Below are 16944 nucleotides of genomic sequence, written 5' to 3' on the forward strand. Positions count from 1 at the left end.
CCGACCTACAGCCTCATGAAGAATCTTCTGGCTCCAGTGAAACCCACAGATAAGTCATATGAGGAGCTGTGTACACTGGTTCTGGAGCATCTTAACCCGAGGGAGAGCATGCTGATGGCGAGGTATCGGTTCTACACGTGCCAGCGATCTGAAGGTCAGGAAGTCGCGAGCTACGATGCTGAGCTAAGGCGACTTGCAGGACAATGTGAGTTTGATGGCTACCTGGAGCAAATGCTCAGAGACTTTTTTGTACTGGGCATTGGCCACGAGACCTTCCTACAAAAACTTTTGACTGTAGAGACACCGACCCTCAGGAAGGCCATTGCGCTAGCACAGGCGTTTATGTCCACCAGTGATAACACCAAACAAATCTCTCAGCACACAAGTGCTAGCAATGTTCATAAATTAACTGGAACTGTGTTTGCGAGCAGAAATGTACAGGGCAGAACCCATGAGTCTGCAACTGCCAGCAGCTCTCAGGTGACCCAGATGACTCAGAGTCCCCAACAAAGGATGAATGCAAGGCAATTCACACCTTGTTGCCATTGTGGCGGCTTCCATTCAGCCTATTCATGCCACTTCAAAGGGTATGTTTGCAAGAGCTGTGGAACAATGGGGCACCTCCAACAAGCTTGCAAACGAGCTGCAAGCTCTGCAAAACCTGCTAACCACCACGTGGCAGAGGAAGATCGGTCCATGGTGGATCAAAGCAATTTTGAGCCTCAGAGAGAGGAGGCAGATGCTGAAGTACACGGAATGCATGCATTTTCGACGAAATGTCCACCTATAATGCTACATGTAAAATTGAATGGCTTTCCTGTAGCCATGGAACTAGACACTGGCGCTAGCCAATCCATCATGAGTAAAAAGTTGTTTGAGAGACTGTGATGCAACAAGGCATTCAGACCAGCCCTGAGCCCCATCCATACGAAACTGAGAACGTACACCAAAGAGCTTATCACTGTCAGCGCCATGGTCAAGGTCACCTCCGAGGGCACGGTGCACGAACTGCCACTCTGGAGTGTCCCGGGCGATGGCCCCACACTGCTTGGAAGGAGCTGGCTGGGCAATATCCGCTGGAACTGGGATGCCATCCGAGCGCTATCACATGTCGATGAGGCCTCATGTACCCAGGTTCTCAACAAATTTCCTTCCCTTTTTGAGCCAGGCATTGGAAACTTTTCCGGGGCGAAGGTGCGAATCCACTTAGTCCCAGAAGCACGACCCATTCACCACAAGGCGCGAACGGTACCTCACATGATGAGGGAGAGAGTGGAAATCGAGCTGGACAGCCTACAATGCGAGGGCATCATCTCCCCAGTGGAATTCAGCGAGTGGGCCAGCCCGATTGTTCCAGTATTCAAAAGTGATGGCACGGTCAGGATTTGCGGTGATTATAAAGTAACTATTAATCGTTTCTCGCTACAGGACCAATACCCGCTACATAAGGCAGACGAACTATTTGCGACGCTGGTAGGAGGCAAGACGTTCACCAAGCTCAACCTGACTTCGGCCGACATGACATAGGAGCTGGAGGAGTCTTCGAAGGGCCTCACCTGCATCAACACGCACAAGGGACTGTTCATCTATAACAGATGCCTGTTTGGAATTCGGTCGGCTGCAGTGATCTTTCAGAGAAACATGGAGAGCCTACTCAAGTCGGTACCACACACGGTGGTCTTTCAGGACTGTCATGGGTCGGGACACCGCCGAGCACCTACAAAACCTGGAGGAGGTCCTCCAGCGACTGGATCGCATAGGGCTGTGGCTGAAGAGGTCGAAATGCTTCTTCATGGCAACAGAAGTGGAGTTTTTGGGGAGAAAATCACGGCGGACGGCATTCGGCCCACAGACGCCAAGACAGATGCTATCAGGAACGCGCCCAGGCCACACAACGTCACGGAGATGCGGTCGTTCCTGGGACTCCTCAACTATTTTGGTAACTTCCTACCGGGGTTAAGCACCCTCTTAGAGCCCCTACATGTGTTATTGCATAAAGATGAGAACTGGGTATGGGGGAAAAAAACAAGTAATTGCTTTTGAGAAAGCCAGAAACATTTTATGCTCCAACAAGCTGCTTGTATTGTATAACCCGTGTAAAAGAATTGTGCTAGAATGTGACGCGTCGTCGTATGGAGTCAGGTGTGTATTACAACAAGCTAACGTTGTGGGGAAGTTGCAACCTGTCGCCAATGCTTCCAGGAGCTTGTCTAAGGCCGAGAGGGCCTACGGCATGATTGAGTGTGTGTGTTCGGGGTAAAGAAAATGCATCAGTACCTGTTTGGCCTCAAATTTGAGCTGGAAACCGATCACAAGCCGCTCACATCCCTGTTCGTTGAAAACAAGGGGATAAATACTAATACCTCAGCCCGCATACAAAGGTGGGCACTCGTGCTATCAGCGTATAACTATACCATCGCCACAGGCCAGGCACCGAGAACTGTGCGGATGCTCTCAGTCGGCTACCATTGCCCACCACGGGGGTGGAAATGGCGCAGCCTGCAAACTTGTTGATGGTGGTGCAGCCCGCAGACGTGTTGATGGTCATGGAAGCGTTTGAAAATGATAAGTCACCTGTCACGGCCCGCCAGATTAGGACTTGGACCAGCCAAGATCCTCTGCTGTCCCTAGTAAAAAACTGTGCACTGCATGGGCCAGCATCCCCGTTGAAATGCAAAAGCTAATCAAGCCGTTCCAGCGGCGAAAGGACGAGCTGTCCATTCAGGCAGACTGCCTGTTGTGGGGTAACCGCGTAGTGCTACCCAAAAAGGGCAGGGAGACGTTCATTTCGGATCTCCACAGCACACACCCGGGTATAGTAATGATGAAAGCGATAGCCAGATCCCATGTGTGGTGCCCTGGTATCGACTCTGACTTAGAGTCCTGTGTACGGCAATGCAGCGTATGTGCTCAGTTGAGCAATGCGCCCAGAGAGGCACCACTAAGTTTGTGGTCCTGGCCCTCCAGACCATGGTCGAGGATCCATGTCGACTATGCGGGCCCGTTTCTTGGTAAAATGTTCCTGGTGGTGGTGGATGCTTTATCAAAATGGATTGAATGTGAAATAATGTCGGGAAGCACCGCCACCGCCACCATTGAAAACCTGAGGGCCATGTTTGCCACCCACGGCCTGCCTGACATACCGGTCAGTGACAACGGGCCATGTTTCACTAGTGCCGAATTTAAAGAATTCATGACCCGCAATGGGATCAAACATGTCACCTCGGGCCTGTTTAAACCGGCCTCCAATGGACAGGCAGAACGGGCAGTACAAACAATCAAACAGAGCCTTAAACGAGTCACAGAAGGCTCACTCCAAACCCGCCTGTCCCGAGTACTGCTCAGCTACCGCACGAGACCCCACTCGCTCACAGGGGTGCCCCCGGCTGAGCTACTCATGAAAAGGACACTTAAAACCAGACTCTCATTGGTTAACCCCAACCTGCATGATCAGATAGAGAGCAGGCGGCAACAACAAAATGTAAACGATGGTCGCGCCACTGTGTCACGGGAAATTGATCTGAATGACCCTGTGTATGTGCTAAGCTATGGACATGGTCCCAAGTGGATCGTGGGCACGGTGATAGCTAAAGAAGGGAGTAGGGTGTTTGTAGTCAAACTAGACAATGGACAAATTTGCAGAAAGCACCTGGACCAAACGAGGCTGCGGTTCACAGACTGCCCTGAACAACCCACAGCAGACACCACCTTTTTCGAACCCACAACACACACCCAAAGGATCAACGACACCACGCCGGACCAGGAAATCGAACCCATCACGCCCAACAGCCCAGCAAGGCCAGGCTCACCTAGCAGCCCTGCAGGGCAAACAACACGCCAGCCCAGTGAGGGCACAGCCAACACACCAGAACAGACGTTTGTACCGAGGCGGTCCACCAGGGAAAGAAAGGCACTCGACCGTCTCACCTTGTAAATAGTTTTCACTTTGACTTTGAGCAGGGGAGTCTATCTTTAAAGCATGCACTCCCATGTTCCGCCACCAGGGAGCTCATCCCCTGAAGTCCCAAGGGATATCAGCATCCCTTGGGAGCAATGTATATAAGCCGGCCCCTAAGGCCTGTTCCTCACTCTGAAGTGTCTTGTTAAAGACTGAGGTCACTGTCACTTTAACCTCCCTGTGTGCAGCCTCATCTGTGTTAGGAACACAATGGAACACAATACATGTGATCTTTAAATGTTTGCCTTTGCCTATCCACCATCAACCCTTTAAGTATCATTCGCCAATCTATTCTAGCCAATTCTCATCTCATACCATCAAAGATACCTTTCCTTAAGTTCAGGACCCTAGTCTCTGAATTAACTGTGTCACTCTCCATCTTAATAAAGAATTCTACCATATTATGGTCGCTCTTTCCCAAGGGGCCTCGAACAACAAGATTGCTAATTAGTCACTTCTCATTACCCATCTCCCAGTCTAGGATGGCCAGCCCTCTAGTTGGTTCCTCAACATATTGGTCTAGAAAACCATCCCTGACACACTCCAGGATAGCCTCCTCCACCGTATTGCTACCAGTTTGGTTAGCCCCATCTATATGTAGATTAAAGTCGCTGTACCTTTATTGCACGCATCCCTAATTTCTTGTTTGATGCTGTCCCCAACCCCACTACTATTGTTTGGTGGTCTGTACACAACTCCCACTAGCGTTTTCTGCCCTTTGTTATTCCGCAGCTCTACCCATACAGATTCCACATCATTCAATCTAATGTCCTTTCTTACTATTGCGTTAATCTCCTCTTTAACCAGCAAGCTACCCACCTCCTTTTCCTTTCTGTCTATCCTTTCTGAATGTTGAATACCCCTTGATGTTGAGTTCCCAGCCTTGGTCACCCTGGAGCCATGTCTCCGTAATCCCAATTATCTCATATTCGTTAAATCTACCTGCGCAGTTAATTCGTCCACCTTATTATGAATACTCCTCGCATTGAGGCATAAAATAACGTCGCTAGCAGGCAGAACTGCATATGGTAGAGCCTACACGTCTGCAGCTGCAAGACCTAGGATGACTCAGAGTCTGCCATCGGGCGTGAATGTAAATCCATTAGCACCATGTTGGCGCTGCAGGGATAATCATCAAGCCCATCAATGTCGATTCAAGCACTACATGTGCAAAGGCTGCGAAACAATGGGGCACCTCCAGCGAATGTGCAAGAGTGCTGTGATTCACCACGTGGCAGAGTCGGCAGAGGATGATCGATCCGGCGCGGATCACGCAGAACAAACAAGAGAGGCAACTCAACCCGAGGAAGAAGTGTATGGGGTACACACCTTCACCACCAAGAGCCTTCCTAACATGCTTAAAGTCAAATTGAATGGTATTCCGGTATCAATGGAGTTGGACACGGTTGAGAGTCAGTCAATTATGAGCCAGAAGGCTTTTGAGAAACTGTGGGGCAACAAGGCACAAAGGCCTAAACTGAGCCCGATTCAGACAAAGCTGCGCACCTACACCAAAGAGCTTATACCAGTCATTGGCAGTGTGACAGTTAAGGTATCGTACGATGGAGCTGTGCATGATTTATCACTGTGGATTGTACCAGGTGATGGCCCAACGCTTTTCGGCAGAAGCTGGCTGGGAAAGATTAGATGGAACTGGGCGACATCAAAGCACGATCTTGAGTGGATGATGCCTCATGCACCCAAATGCTGAGCAAGTTTCCATCGCTATTTGAACCAGGCATTGGCAACTTCACAGGCGCCAAGATGCAGATCCATCTAGTCCCCGATGCAAGGCCTGTTCATCACAAGGCTCGAGTGGTTCCATATATGATGAGGGAGAAAGTCGAGATCGAACTGGACAGACTTCAACGAGAGGGAATCATATCGCCAGTCGAGTTCAACGAGTGGGCCAGTCTGATTGTTCCAGTGTTGAAAAGCGATGGCATGGTCAGAATCTGCGGAGACTACAAGGTAACGATCAACCGAGTCTCATTACAAGACCAGTACCCGCTATCCAAGGTGGATGACCTGTTCGCAACGTTAGCGGTGGGGGGGTGCAGAAGTCATTCACCAAGTTGGACCTAATCTCTGCCTACATGACGCAAGAGCTGGCTGAATCTTCAAAAAGATTGACGTGCATCAACATGCACAAAGGACTGTTTATATACCTCAAGTGTCCTTTTGGAATTCGCTCGGCTGCTGCCATCTTCCAGAGGAACATGGAGAGTCTGCTGAAATCGGTCCCGCGCACCGTTGCATTTCAAGACGACATTCTGATCACCAGTTGTGACACCACTGAACACCTGCACAACCTGGAAGAGTTTCTAAGTTGACTAGACAGAGTGGAATTCAGACTGAATAGCTCCAAGTGTGTTTTCCTGGCGCCAAAGGTTGAATTTTTGGAGCGAAAGTTTGCGGCAGACGGCATCAGGCCCACAGACTCAAAGACCGAGGCCATCAAGAATGCACCCAGACCACAGAATGTGACGGAGCTGAGTTCGTTCCTGGGATTCCTCAACTATTTTGTGAACTTTCCACCCGGGTTAAGCACTTTGCTGGAACCGTTGCACATGTTGCTACGTAAGGGTGACGACTGGGTTTGAGGTAAATCTCAAGAGACAGACTTTGAGCAGGCCAGAAACCTACTTTGTTCTAATAAGTTACTTGTACTGTATGACCCGTGTAAACGATTAGTGCTAGCTTGTGATGCATCTTCGTACGGGGTCGGCTGTGTGTTACAGCAAACCAATGTATCTGGCAAACTTCAACCGGTTGCATATGCGTCTAGAAGTCTGTCTAAGGCTGAAAGAGCCTACAGTATGGTCGAGAAAGAGGTGCTAGCATGTGAATATGGGGTTAAGAAAATGCACCAATACCTATTTGGACTTCGGTTTGAGCTTGAAACCGACCACAAACCGTTCATTTCACTGCTTTCAGAAAGCAAAGGTATAAGCACCAATGCTTCGTCCCACATCCAAAGATGGGCACTAACATTGTCCGCCTATGACTATATTATCCGTCACAGACCAGGCACGGAGAACTGTGCTGATGCCCTCAGTCGGCTACCAGTGCCCACTACCGGGGTGGAAATGGCGCAGCCCGCAGACTTGCTTCTGGTCATGGATGCTTTTGAGAGCGAGGGGTCACCCGTCACTGCTCGCCAGATCAGGACCTGGACCAGCCAGGACCCTGTGCTATCACTTGTAAAAAGTTGCGTCCTCAATGGGAGCTGGTCGGCCGTTCCCTGGGAAATGCAAAATGAAATTAAGCCGTTTCACCGACGCAAAGATGAAATGTCTATCCAGTTGGATTGTCTCTTATGGGGTAATCACGTGGTTTTGCCAAAAAAAGGCAGGGAAACGTTTATACGCGACCTACACAATACCCACCCAGGCATAGTCATGATGAAGGCTATAGCCAGGTCGCATGTTTGGTGGCCCGGCATTGACTCGAACTTAGTCATGCATACACCAGTGCAACACGTGCTCACAATTGAGCAATACACCAGGGAGACTCCATTGAGTCTGTGGTTATGGCCCTCCAAACCATGGTCCAGGATCCACGTAGATTTTGCTGGCCCCTTTCTCGGAAAGTTGTTTTTAGTTGTAGTGGATGCTTACTCTAAGTGAATTGAATGCATAATCATGTCATCCAGCACATCCACGACCACCATTGAAAGCCTCCGGGCTATGTTCGCCACCCATGGCTTGCCCGACGTCCTTGTCAGTGACAATGGACCGTGTTTCACCAGCTCGGAATTCAACGAGTTTATGACCCGCAATGGCATCAAGCATGTCAGGTCTGCCCCGTTTAAGCCTGCATCCAACGGTCAAGTGGAACGGGCAGTCCTTGAAACGCGTGACAGAAGGCTCCTAGCAGACCCGCTTATCTCGGGTTCTGCTCAGCTACTGGAGCTCAGCCACTCGCTCACTGGGGTTCCCTCTGCAGAATTGTTAATGAAGAGAGCACTCAAAACCAGGCTCTCCCTAGTCCACCCGGATCTAAATGATCATGTGGAAACCCGGCATCACCGACAAAACATGTACCGCGATCGCGCGGCTGTATCGCATAACATTGATGTTAACGACCCTGTGTTTGTCCTGAATTACGGGCATGGTCCTAAATGGGTCGCTGGCACTGTTTTGGTCAAGGAGGGGAATAGAGTGTTTATAGTCAAACTATTGAATGGACAAACGTGCAGAAAGCATTTGGATCAGACCAAACTGCGGTTCACCGTCAACCAGGAACAACCTGAAGAGGACATCACCATCATCGGTCCACCAACACACACCCAACCAGCAATCGCCCTCGCTGTCGATCAAGAGGATGAACCCACCGTTCCCAACAGTCCGACCAGCCGCGCCGCAGTGCAGCAATGGTCCGACCAACTCCCCCATGCCAGAGTTTGAACTCAGACGATCAACCAGGGAGCATAGGGCCCCGGATTGTCTCAACTTGTAAATAATTTGTATCAAAGACTTTGAGGGGTGGGGGGGGAGGGGGACGGAGTGATGTTATGTATGTAAACATTGTAACTGTGCAAGACTTGCCACAAGAGGGCGCAACTGTTGGAGGCCAAGGGTCACCTGCACATCTTGTGCAAGGGAGTATAAAAGGTTGTCTGCCATGCTGCTTAGGCACTCTGGAGTTGTATTAAAGAGACTAAGGTCACATCAGTTTTAGTTCACAGTGCTCAGTCTTGTGGAGTTCTTCCATACTTAACAAGATGCTGTGTCCAAATTTAGGCTTTCAATCCCACTCCCACCCCTCCAATTTTTTGGGGACATTTTATACTCCCCCTTGCCCAATTTCTTTTTCAGCAATCAGTCATTCTCCTTTCTACTTTTTCAATTACACCAATCAGGAGATTGGTTACCCCGGTGTTATCCATCCGAATAAAAGAAATCTTAACAAAAGTGCTCCCTTTTTAGAGGGCCACAATTAATAACACCCAACTGATACAAAAAGTAAAAAGTGAAATTATCAAATTTAATAATATTTTCACAATCGACCCTCCACTACCACCAGCTGCAGAAGGCCTCAGGCCTACTAGTGGACACCACATGCTTCTTTGATAGGACCACTCGGGCACGGACAAGGCCACGGAAGAGAGGCAGGCAGAGTGACCATCCCCACGGGCCGCCTCTATCCTGGGCCTGTTGATGGCCACCTTGGGCGGAGTTGAGGAGAACTTTTTTCACCAGAGGGTGGTGGGGGTCTGGAACTGACTGCCTGAAAGGGTGGTAGAGGCAGAAACCCTCATCGCACTTGAAGCGCCGTAACCTACAGGGCTACGGACCAAGAGCTGGAAAGTGTGATTAGGCTGGATAGCTCTTTTTCGGTCGGCACGGACACGATGGGTCAAATGGTCTCCTTCTGTGCTGTAAATTTCTAAGGGCTTAATGGTTTTCCTCATTAGTACTTTGCAAAGCTGAAAACAACACCGGCAAACCTGTGTTTGTAGGTGTAGTGAAATTACCTAAAAAAAACTTGAAGCTAAGTAGCAGCTTTGCCCATAACAGTGACATTTTTACCCCAAAAATTCCTTTTAAAAAAAAAACATTGACTGGGAGTAACTGGGTGATCCGCTTTGAGTATCAGCCTTGGTTCTATGGTAGCACTCTCACTTCTGAGTTGGAAGGTTGTTGGCTCTAAGCCCCACTCCAGGGACTTAAGCACATCATGTAGACTGACACTTCAATGCAGCGCTGAGGGAGTGCCGCAATGTCAGAGGTGCTGTCTTTTGGATGATAAATTAAATCACAGCCCCATCTGTTTGCTCAGCTGGATGGAAAAGATCCCTTGGCACTATTTAAAGAAGGACAAGAGAATTCTCCTGGTGTCCTGGCAAACATTATCTCTCAACCAATACCAAAAAAACAGATTATCTGCTCATTTATCTCACTGCTGTTTGTGGGACCTTGCTTTGTGCAAACCAAATGCTGCATCTGGGTACATAACCAAAAGTGACTACACTTCAAAAGTACTTCATTGTCTGTGAAGCACTTTAGGACAGCATGAGGTTGTGAAAGGTGCAATATAAGTGCAGGTCCTGTTATTATTTCTCTGATACTGTGGGCTAGCTTATTGCTCTTTTACTGTTGGCAGTAGGTCTGAACTGATTAGATGAAAGGCTCCTCTCTGTGACCTGTAAGTACTTTTTTATTTGCTTTTGGGCGAAGCTGCATTTATTGTCCATCCATAGTTGCAGCAATTGTTTTATAACTGAGTTGTTTGCTGGCCATTTCAGAGGACATTAAGAGTCAACCTCACAGTGTGGGACTTGAGTCACTTGTAAGAAGAAAGAATGACTTGCATTTCTATAGCACCTTTCACGACCACTGGACATCTCAAAGCACTTTATGGGCAATTAAGTGCTTTTGGAGTGTAGTCACTGTTGTAATGTAGGAAACACGACATTACCGTCAGCTTGAAATTAATTAAATTATTCCGTGCACAAGAACATAGCATAAAACTACTTCGAGTTGGCAATCTCAGTCAGAGCCCATAAGGATGGCTGGTGTGGATTGTGGGAAAAATTGCACTGGTACAGCAGAGGAAGCTTTTTGATGTTGTGATTAAGGTACATTGTTGGGGTAGGTTAAAGAGAGTGCTATTCTATAGGTGACTGTGCTGGACTGTTTGATTGTCACACTGGGTGACAAAAGTGAGGAGAAGTATCCAATACCCAATCTTAACATCCTTCACTTTGAGGACCATAAACTTCATCTCACATTTAAAAAATGTAAACATGGAGAGGAGAATTATACTTGGAGGCATCCCACCATCATATGAAAATCCAAAAGACCAACTGATTCAGTGGGCTCAATTTTCCCCAGTGCCATCTTTTTTGGAGCAGGCTGCTTTTTTTGGCCTAAGTTGAAAAACCATAGTTTCCCCAATCAATTTGCACCAGTGTATCTCAGTTAGTTACAATTTTTTTAGGTCAGTTTTGTTTTTCAGCCAGAGGGGCGTAACCAGCCACCTACGCCAATTCTGGCCATTTAGACAAGTTTGGCCAGCTGAGAATTACTCCAATTCTGCTTAGGCCAACGTATGTGGCCTCTGCAAAAAACCTTCCGGAGAGTTAAGGACATCGGCGCAGGTAAGGAAATCGGCACGAGAGAGAGAGAGAGAGAGGGGAAAATTGAGCCCAGTATTTTAAGGTATCTAAAATCCATGAGAAGAGAAAGGGTGTGTGAAAAATCAATCTTGGATTGTACATTAAAAAGAGAAAATGCTGGAAATACTCAGCAGGTCAGGCAGCAGCTGTGGAGAGAGAAGCAGAGTTAATGTTTCAGGTTAAAATGGAGGAAAAAGCAAAAGGAAATATCTACGATAGGGTGAAAGGTAGGAGTGATTAAATGACAAAAGGGATTTTGGTGCAAGGCAAAAGCGGGTGGTAACAGGACAAGTAAAGAGACAAAGGATGGGTCGAGAGGAGCTGAAAACGGCCACAGCAGAACCATGGCCAGCACTCGCTATCTGAAAAAAATGGTTATGATCTGAAATTTTTGAACTCAATATGGAGTCCAGAGGTTGTTTCTTTAGTTGTCCCATTACATCTTGCGGCACCCCACTAGTAACAGCCTGCCAAATCTGAAAATGACCCGTTTATTCCTACTCTCTCTTTTCTGTCCTTTAACCAATCACCTATCCATGCTAATATATTGCACCTAACCTCATGCGTCTTATCTTGTGCAACAGTCTTTCATGCAGCACCCTATTTTGGTACAGAAGTATGTCTGCCATTTGGGATTACAGACATAGCAGCATTCCTTTAACATATTGCAATAGCCTTTTAGATTCCTCCTGCTAATTTATTGTGCACCGTTCAAGACTAGGATATCCGACAGGCACACCAGTTCCCAAGCCACTATCTTTGTCATTCTACATCTGGCTTCTGTGAAGCACAAAATACGTGTCCAGGATGACTCAGCATCCATTCATTTATTTATTTCCCATCCCTGTGTGTGAACTCAGTATCTCCCTTTCGCAGAAAGGCTAAGATCAGAAATTTAGGCTGAATCAAAGACAGATGACTGCACCGTTGAACAATTCCGCCTGCCTGTTTTCATATATGCTTACTTGTTCTTATAAGTGGACAGGATGTTCAACTCCATTTCATTGTACGTAAATGTTAATTTTTGCGAATTATTGGTGAGATTAGTGATTAGAATAGAATCTCAAAAAAGCACAAAGCTCCTCAATGTGTTGAAATTTGTCAGTTTCATTCTGCAGGTGGTTCATTTGTCATTTTCTTCTGGATCTAGAATTTGAATCTTTTTTTGTCACAAGGTGCTGTGTGCCTATATATGGCCTTTTCTTCTCTCTGCCGATAACACCAGTTGATGTTATTCAATTCCTTCTCATTGATTCGTTCTTCTTGCGTTTTCTCTTTGCACACTTTGAGCTTATGCCCTCCTTGTGTTCTACTGGCAGCCTGGTCCAAGTGTCACTCACTTAACCATTCTGGTGGATGTTACTTCAAAACACAGCTTAAATGGGTTTACAAACTGCATCACCCTTGCTGATAATAAATCTCACTTGTAAGGTTCCTTCATCTCTTCCCATAGTCTTGTGCTTTTCTGTTCCTTTACCCCACATTTCAGTTTGATGACATCTGTCATACCCATTTCTGCGACCTCAAGTAATCTCCTCACTGAACCAGAGCCATTCTGATCTCTAAACTTCTAAAAAATAAACTAGTTCCATGTCGCAATTCAGGATTGCTGACTATTTTATCGTTAAATGATTTTGGTATAATTTGTATTAAATTGCTACTATTATGTTAAGCGTAGCTCTCAGTTTCTTGAGCGATAAGGGGTTATGGGGAGTGGGCGGGGAAGTGGAGCTGAGTCCATGATCAGATCAGCCATGATCTTATTAAATGGCGGAACAGGCTCGAGGGGCCGTATGGCCTACACCTGCTCCTATTTCTTATGCTCTTATGTTCTTATTTACAGAGCAGCCATGTGTTGAGAGGTATTAGAACAAGGTGAAACAGTTCGTCTGGTATACCACTTCAACTTGAGACAATGGAAGTCATCTAAACTTTCTTGTGGAACATCCAAACTCATGTTAGAATGATGTATTCATTTGAGTACAACAGGAGGTAATTTCTGGGAAACCCCACCGAAGTAATGGTAGTCCTATTGACCAATCACTGGACACGGAGAGCTGGGAGAAGGTCAGAGGTCAAGTGCTTAGTTTCCTGCCCAGCTAAGGCTCGAAGAACATGGGAACACATGGTTTTAGAGTCAAGATCACAGAACTGGCCGCACCCCCAGATCGATATAATGAGCCTGGCCAGTTTCCATCGACTGGGCCCTCTTGCAGCTGTTCGAGGAGGGACATTAAATTAAGCCTTTTTTAGTCACAAAGGCACTAGTAGGCACATTTTAAAAGTCTTTAAATGTTTAATTTGCTAAGAAACTGACCAGTATATACCAATGAAACTAGGAAATGGCTCAGAACAGCTTTTTAAAGTCATTTTCAGTGATTTAAAATCAAATTACTCACAGGTGGTGGACTAGACACTTATTAAAAATGGTTATTTTTTGTGATAAACCTATTTTCAGCTGTAGTAGTAAAACTGCCGCAGGTTACCACTCTTAAATACATCAAGGAATCGGCAAGGGGAAAAAATATATTCCATTACGCTGCCCGATTGCGCTGGTTCATTGAAGATTTTATGTTTGTCATTATGCAAATGAGTTTGGGGGAAACTGCAACAATAACTTCACTTCTGAAAACCAGCGCAATTCCAAGCGCAATTTGTGCCCAGATTGCCGATTGTGCCCACAGACAGAACTCCACTCCTCAATATTTACGTTCTTGTCATGATAATCATGATTTCGAAGTTAATAAATAGTTATTAGTGCATGACTTATTGTCTGCCATCTTCTTTGATGATTTGGCAAAAAAGTGTTCATTCATTCACTCAGCAGCTTTTTGGGTATCCAATTTGAGGGACGGTGAGGAAAGTCAAATTCAATCTGAATTCGGTGATGTGGGAGAGTTCAGCAGCCCAAACCTAGGCATCATTCACTCCTGGACATCATTATCATCATCATCATCATAGGCAGTCCCTCAAAATCGAGGAAGACTTGCTTCCACTCTAAAAGTGAGTTCTTAGGTGACTGAACAGTCCAATATGGGAATTGCAGTCTCCGTCACAGGTGGGACAGATAGTCACTGAAGGAAAGGGTGGGTGGGACAGGTTTGCCGCACGCTCCTTCCGCTGCCTGCGCTTGTTTTGTGCATGCTCTCGGCGACGAGACTCGAGGTGCTCAGCGCCCTCCCGGATGCACTTCCTCCACTTAGGGCAGTTGGCCAGGGACTCCCAGGTGTTGATGGGGATGTTGCATTTTATCAAGGAAGCTTTGAGGGTTTCCTCTGCCCACCTGCGGCTCGCTTGCTGTGTAGGCGTTCCGAGTAAAGCGCTTGCTTTAGAAGCATAGAAAAATAGGTGCAGGAGTAGGCCATTCGGCCCTTCGAGCCTGCACCACCATTCAATAAGATCATGGCTGATCATTCACCTCAGTACCCCTTTCCTGCTTTCTCTCCATACCTCTTGATCCCTTTAGCCGTAAGGGTCATATCTTACTCCCTCTTGAATATATCCAACGAACTGGCATCAACAACTCTCTGCGGTAGAGAATTCCACAGGTTAACAACTCTGAGTGAAGACGTTTCTCCTCATCTCTGTCCTAAATGGCTTACCTCTTACCTTTAGACTGTGACCCTTGGTTCTGGATTTCCCCAAAGCCGGGAAAATTCTTCCTGCATCTAACCTGTCCAGTCCTGTCAGAATTTTATATATTTCTATGAGATCCCCTCTCATTCTTCTAAAGTGAATACAGGCCCAGTCGATCCAATCTCTCCTCATATGTCAATCCTGCCATCCTGGGAATCAGTCTGGTGAACCTTCGCTGCACTCCCTCAATACCAAGAACATCCTTCCTCAGGAGACCAAAACTGAACACAATATTCCAGATGAGGCCTTACCAAGACCATGTACAACTGCAGTAAGACCTCCCTGCTCCAATACTCAAATCCCCTAGCTATGAAGGCCAACATGCCATTTTCCTTCTTCACCGCCTGCTGTACCTGCATGCCAACTTTCAATGACTGATGTCCCATGACACCCAGGTCTCGTTGCACCTCCCCTTTTCCTAATCTGCCGCCATTCAGATAATATTCTGTCTTCGCCTATTTGCCTCCAAAGTGGATAACCTCACATTTATCCACATTATACTGCATCTGCCATGCATTTGCCCACTCCCCTAACCTGTCCAAGTCACCCTGCAGCCTCTTAGCATCCTCCTCACAGCTCACACCGCCACCCAGTTTAGTGTCATCTGCAAACTTGGAGATATTACACTCAATTCATCTAAATCATTAATGTATATTGTAAATAGCTGGGGTCCCAGCACTGAGCCCAGCGGCACCCCACGAATCACTGCCTGCCATTCTGAGAAGGACCCGTTTATCCCGACTCTCTGCTTCCTGTCTGCCAACCAGTTCTCTATCCACGTCAATACATTACTCCCAATACCATGTGCTTTGATTTTGCACACCAATCTCTTATGTGGGACCTTGTCAAAAGCCTTTTGAAAGTCCAAATACACCACATCCACTGGTTCTCCCTTGCCCACTCTACTAGTTGCATCCTCAAAAAATTCTAGAAGATTTGTCAAGCATGATTTCCCTTTCATAAATCCATGCTGACTTGGACCGATCCTGTCACTGCTTTCCAAATGCGCTGCTATTTCATCTTTAATAATTAATTCCAACATTTTCCCCGCTACTGATGTCAGGCTAACCAGTCTCTAATTCTCCGTTTTCTCTCTCCCTCTTTTAAAAAGTGGTGTTACATTAGCTACCCTCCAGTCCATAGGAACTGATCCAGAGTCGATAGACTGTTGGAAAATGACCACCAATGCATCCACTATTTCTAGGGCCAATTCATTAAATACTCTGGGATGCAGACTATCAGGCCCTGGGGATTTATCGGCCTTCAATCCCATCAATTTCCCAAACACAATTTCATGACTAATAAGGATTTCCTTCAGTTCCTCCTTCTCACTAGATCCTCGGTCCCCTAGTATTTCCGGAAGGTTATTTGTGTCTTCCTTCATGAAGACAGAACCAAAGTATTTGTTCAATTGGTCTGCCATTTATTTGTTCCCCATTATAAATTCACCTGATTCTGACTGCAAGAGACCTATTTTTGTCTTCACTAATCTTTTTCTCTTCACATATCTATAGAAGCTTTTGCAGTCAGTTTTTATGTTCCCAGCAAGCTTCCTCTCATACTCTATTTTTGCCCTCCCAATTAAACCCTTTGTCCTCCTCTGCTGTATTCTAAATTTCTCCCAGTCCTCAGGTTTGCTGCTTTTTCTGGCCAATTTATATGCCTCTTCCTTGGATTTAACACTATCCTTAATTTCCCTTGTAAGCCACAGTTGAGCCACCTTCCCCGCTTTATTTTTACTCCAGACAGGGATGTATAATTGTTGAAGTTCATCCATGTGATTTTTAAATGTTTGCCATTGCCTATCCACCATCAACCCTTTAAGTATCATTCGCCAGTCTATCTTGGCCAATTCACGTCTCATACCATTGAAGTTACCTTTCCTTAAGTTCAGGACTCTAGTCTTTGAATTAACTGTGTCACTCTCCATCTTAATAAAGAATTCTACCATATTATGGTCACTCTTCCCCAAGGGGCCTCGCACAACAAGATTGCTAATTAGTCCTTTCTCATTATACATCACCCAGTCTAGGATGGCCAGCCCTCTGGTTGGTTCCTCGACATATTGGGAGTCTTGTGTCAGGAGGCGAACAATGTGGCCCACCCAACGGAGCTGGTCGAGCGTGGTCAGTGCTTCGATGCTGGGGATGTTGGCTTGATCGAGGACGCAAACGTTGCTGCGTCTGTCTTCCCAGGGGATTTGCAGGATATTGCGGAGACATCCTGG

The sequence above is a fragment of the Pristiophorus japonicus genome, chromosome 17 (assembly GCF_044704955.1).
Source record: "Pristiophorus japonicus isolate sPriJap1 chromosome 17, sPriJap1.hap1, whole genome shotgun sequence".
In the NCBI taxonomy this organism is placed as follows: domain Eukaryota; kingdom Metazoa; phylum Chordata; class Chondrichthyes; family Pristiophoridae; genus Pristiophorus; species Pristiophorus japonicus.